Below are 5,843 nucleotides of genomic sequence, written 5' to 3'. Positions count from 1 at the left end.
AGAAGCACTATAACATATTCTCCATAAATAGGGAGACAAAGTACTGCCATGTTTGCATTTTTATTATTTTTTATAGTTGTTTCTATTTTCAAAGTTGAACATTCATCAGGGTGATTATTATATTCAAAGCAACAGAAATAACTGTACAAATCAAAAGCTATTTTTTTAATTGTAGAATTGTAACAACTAATTTAGAGACTTAATCTAAAACTCTAATTCTATTATAATACTCTTAGTATCCATATTTTTGCTTTAGATTGTCTAAATGTACTAATGAATTGACTTCTTTAATCAATATGTCACATTTATAAGTCAGTAAAGTTCATAAATTTATATGGAAGGATTTCCCTGATTTGTGTATACAGATAATCATCCCTAGCTCAGTTCATCTACATATCTGTGAAGTAAATTAGAGAATAAATTAATGATTAAGCCCACCTCAGTGCCATGTGAGAAAAGTCAAATCAATGAGACAATGAGATGATAGTGGTTGATAAGACCATGTATGCCTATTCAAATATCATAGGTGCTAACAGAGAAAACATTTTCCTTATTTTAATTATTGATGTTTGTTGGAACAATTTGAACACTATTGATTTAGGAATCAGTGGCCTGAATGCTGGTTGGTTTCACTGTGCAATGTTGTATGAGCCTGTTGCCATTTATATCCCAATTTCCTCATGGAGACTATCACAACTTTCTTTGACTCATAACGTTAGGAGTGACTATCAAAAGATACCAAGATACTACACAAAAGTAAAATCATTATAAAAACTATAAAGAGCCTTAATGATAATTTTTCTCTTAACATAAAAATTAAAAATTATCTGGAATTTGCCTCATTTAGGTGAATCCTAACCCCCAGTAGCCTGTTCCTTTTCATACCTTCAGAATTTTCCATGTCTATCCTAAGAATAGCAAATAGAAATTTTCCTTCATAAGTTTACAGATCATAGAGATGAACAAGGTAAGTAAGCTGCTGCTGCTGCTAAGTCACATCAGTCATGTCCAACTCTCTACGACCCCGTAGACAGCAGTCCACCAGGCTCCCGTCCCTGGAATTCTCCAGGCAAGAACACTGGAGTGGGTTGCCATTTCCTTCTCCAGTGCATGAAAGTGAAAAGTGAAAGTGAAGTCGCTCAGTCCTGTCTGACTCTTCATGACCCCATGGACTGCAGCCTTCTAGGCTCCTCCATCCATGGGATTTCCCAGGCAAGAGTACTGGAGTGGGTTGCATTGCCTTCTCGGATGTAAGCACCTGCTATTAAATCAGATAACTGCACTAAAGCCATCATTTTCAGATTCCCTTAGGTCTCCTGTACTTAAACCAGCATCAGCAGTCTTCTGTATACATGTGCTTTATGTACATGAGCTTGTGTGTGCGTGTGTTAATTTTTCTTTATAATAAATATATGTTATCCTTTCAAATATAAAAAATTTCAACTTCTGAATTATTCGCCAAATGTTGGAACTATTCTAAGTTAATACTCTATGTTTTAGAGGAAACCTCTCATGCAGAGAAAATAGATTTATGTTTTCCATAGACAGAAGAGTTGGAAAACATTATATAGAGGAAACAACTAGTTTGTACAAACAGCCAGTATTAAAAAGACAGTCATTTTATGTTATCATGTAGAAATTATGAATAATATTTCTTGTAGATGGTATCAGATGACAATAAGATGAAGTATATCTGATAGCTACAATATTAAGCTCAATTAGACAAAGAAGTACAGCAGTGCCTAATGGACAGCACACATCTATTGTTACATTACAAAATACTCTGTGGAATTTGAGAATTACCCCAGAGAGTGTAGGGGAATTTCACACACTTTGACTTTGTCTCCATATGATATCTCAGTTTCAGAAACACCATAAGCCTATTTTGATGTTAGAGTAACAACACTCCACCAAATGCAAATATCATTAGATGAATGTTATTATTTCTAAAAAGAAAGAAAATACATGTTCAAGAAATAACTTCGCTTCTCAAGTAGCTAATTACTATTTCTTTTGTTTCAAAAGTAGATTCACTTTTGAAATATAAAAATAAAATTCAGCAATACAAATGTCAGAAAACTAATTTATGATCACCACATAGGTACTCTTTTTATTAAGAAACAAAAGAATGACAATGTTTAAGTTGTGCTGGGCTTTAGCCAATACAAATTGTATTATAATCAGTTATCTAATTATGTTGAAATGGTACAAATTTGTGTTAGACAGCTCAGAGGTCAAGATACCCCAAATTAGCATAATTAGAGACTGGAAAATGAAAGCAACTTAGTCTAAAACTTTTTAGAACAAAATATATACATATATTTTTTGTAAACTAATGTAAATTTGTTTTTAGTATCAATCTGTTCAGTTTCAAATATACGTAGCTACTTTCTTTTGGAGAGTTGTAGTTAAAAGTAAATTAATGACCCTTTCTTCAATCAGCACATTTAACCCAAGAAGCTTTTCATTTACAGTGTCTAATTTTAAAATAAACTACAATGCAATGAAAAAATGATAACTGAATACTGAACAAATATTCTAAAATCTTTGATATATTGGAGTAGTAAAAATATTAATTGTGGTTTTTATGTAACATCTTATAGAAAAACTGAATGAACATTTTTTTGGCCAATCCAGTATATAGTTTTTTCCCTGATATTAGGAATAATGAAATAGCTTAAGAAAGATATATAAGAGATATACAAAAAGGTGTGTTGTAGTATTTTCATCTATAACAACAACAACAAAAAAGACAAATAGTGTTTACTGTGAAGTCAATGGGGGCATTTGGTATGATTGCCATCATACTATTATTTTTTTCAGCGTGCTTTCAAGTTTCCCTAACTTACACATGCCTTTTGGGAAAGAGAAACATAGGCAAACTTAGTACTATGCCTGGAAATTAATGGATCATCATGTTTGGTTGTAATATACAATATTTGAGGAGTAAAGCAAGTAAAACATCATGGTTTAAATCTGATGCTCTCAAATATCAACGCATGTCATAATCACTCAGTAGTGATTCTTGAGTGGACCCAAGAATTTTTCTTTCTAATAAGTGACCAGGTGATGCTAATACATCTGAATCACTTAAGCATACTTTTAGAACTACTAGTTTAAAAGCATATGAGTTGCTAATTTTATTTCTGAGTTATAGTAATTCAGAGAATGTAAAACATTTTATTGTTCATAATTAGTAGAACAAGATGTTCAATTTCGGCCTAATGTTAAAATCCTATGAGTGAAAAAGTAATTGAATATAAGCTTAAGTGTCTATTGAGAACAGATTTATTACAGTGGAGTCTGCAGTTCATATGACTGTGGAATACAGTGCTTGCTTAGAGCCCTAGGCATAGGACCAAGACACTCTTAAGAGCAATAATTAAAGAAACAATCAGTGTCATGATTGTAGTAACATAACAGTACACCCCAAATGGAGACGAGAAGCAAAGAACATCATGTGACAAAAGTTAACGGAGATGCTATGTGAGACAAAAGAAAGGTTTTTGAAGTCTCTATTTGAAGAGTGACTACCAAGAGTCCTAAACTGATACATAGCTCAAGGGTGTCCAGCTGAAGTGGACAAGGGGATTTAAAAGTCCACTTAGGATTCTTGAACCCTGATAACTTGACAATGATGCTGGGGTGCAGTTTTACTTGCACAAAATCATTTGTCCAAGTGGTACATCTTTTTTTAATTCATCTCCCCACTTTAGGGGGAGATCACTTCAGGGATCTACTTCTTATTTTACTTTTTAATGAAACCATCAATTTTATTCAAATTCTCCAAAGTATAGTTATTATAGTTATTATAGTATAGTTATTATGCTAATTGCTCTAAAATGTTTTACCTTTATATGATAGTTTTAATATTTCACCTTCTTTTATAGTTTTTTTTTTTTTTTTCATTTTTTTCTATATAGTTCTTCAATAGGAGGCAAAGTCCCAAGTTACAGTTAGGAGCCTCTACTTACTATTCTGATTAAATTTCTTCTCCATATTCATGGTCAGCATTTGGCTTCTTAAATAAAAGGCTCTTGGTCTTTTCAATCACTTGTGTGATTTTATCACTTGTGAGATGGTATTGTTACTCATAGCCTCATTACCTAATTTAGAATCAATCTTGACATCCAGTCTTGCATTTGTAATCAAATTTATAAACTACTTTTCAACTTATTCTGGAGTCATGCTTAGTTTAACTGCCAGCACGTTAATGCTGATACATTGATGGATGTGACACAAGTCTCAAATATGGAGACAGGCATTTTCAATGAAATCCTCAAGATAAACCACCAAGAAGAAATCATTCACTTGCATTGATCCACATTCCTTCAGCTTTATCTGAGCCCCATGGAAGTTAATATGTAAGCATTCAACAAATTCTATAATTGGGTCTTTATATAAATATGTGCAAGGCTCCTGTTGAATAACTTTGACCAGATCTTTTAGCACTTGCCGGTGTTTTTGAACATCTTTGTTTGTTATGACTGCTGTGGTTAAATAGTAAAGAATATGTGGGCACATCATTGGAACTGCACTAAGATACTGTGGCTGGTAAAAGAATTGATCCATAATGTTACTGTGCTTTGGGGTGATAGAAGAAAACAGAGACCAGTGAATGAACCATATTCACTGCTGAAGAGATTAAAGAGAATTCACAGAATTATTATTTATCATTTAGCCATGCAGTCTTCCATGACTGCATTCCAAAACTGTATTAAAATTTCTGAGGTCAGTTGTCCCCAGCGTGAACTCAAAGCATTTCTATCCATTGCTGGAACCAACTCTCTAAATAAGTAAAGATATTCTGTTGCTCCAGAGTAATTTACACATTCATATTGGAATTTTGCATACCTAGCATGTATCTAAATATTCCTACCTAAAACCAGGCTTATCTGCCATGTAGTAAAACTATATCCAATCAGCCCTGGTTTACTGCATTTGCCTTGTAGTGTCTGGATCTTCAAACATCTTCACAATTGCTTCTGCTGATGCCTGAAGTGGTTTCAGTTGTGAAACAATGCTGGTTCTTTTTTCTCTCAAAGCATGAGGATATCATCAGAATAAAGGGAATACATCAATAGCAAAGTCTACTATGTTGGTATCACTAAGAAGATTCAATTTCCATTACAATTTTTTTTCATTATATATTTTTCTTAACAGAGAGAAACTCAAGCAATGAAAGAACTAGAAGCCAATCCAAAAAGTGTGTGATGTAAGTAATCAAGTCATACTCCAACATCTTGCTGAGGAAAAGGAAATTGTAGGAGTCAATTTTTTATTTTTTTTTAAATTTAAACCCAGTAAGCCAAAGAATTTAGGCCTACTTGTTAGTACCTGAAATATGGAAAGAAAGCAACCACAATTCATGGTGGTACTCCAGAATTAATAGTTTGTTACATGACCTTAAGTAGTCCAACTCTTCTAGACGATAGTTCCCTAAAACATGAATTGAACTAATTGAAATAAGTAATCTCAATTGCTCTTTCATCTCTGAAGTCTAATAATTCTATGTTTAAAATAAAGGAAGCAAGTATATGAGTAGAAAAAGATCATCAGTATTGACACTAGGCAGTTCTGGGCTAAAATCCTCATTCAGAATGCTACCTTGCTTGGATGCATCATTTAATCTCTCTGATTTTCAGCCACAATGTCACCTCATATGTGTTAGACTACTATTATCAGAAAGATAATGTAAAATATGCTAGTGAGAATATGGAGAAAAAAGAACGCTTGTGCATTGTTGGTGGGAATATAAATTGGTGCAGCCACTCTAGACCATGTAAGCTTCTCAAAAAAATTAAAACTAGAACTACCATAGGGGCTTCCCAAGTGGCATAGTG

At 33.1% G+C, this 5,843-nt stretch overlaps 1 pseudogene; it reads right to left on the bottom strand.

The window, feature by feature from the left end:
* Positions 1-3,669: 3,669 nt before the first annotated feature.
* On the bottom strand, positions 3,670-5,358 carry LOC110123539 (eukaryotic translation initiation factor 3 subunit E pseudogene; annotated as a pseudogene).
* Between the last annotated feature and the right edge of the window lie 485 nt (positions 5,359-5,843).

The sequence above is a fragment of the Odocoileus virginianus genome, chromosome 25 (genome assembly GCF_023699985.2).
Source record: "Odocoileus virginianus isolate 20LAN1187 ecotype Illinois chromosome 25, Ovbor_1.2, whole genome shotgun sequence".
Lineage (NCBI taxonomy): Eukaryota > Metazoa > Chordata > Mammalia > Artiodactyla > Cervidae > Odocoileus > Odocoileus virginianus.
The sequence above is the reverse complement of the archived record's forward strand: the minus strand, read 5'-3'. Positions and strand labels throughout refer to the sequence as shown.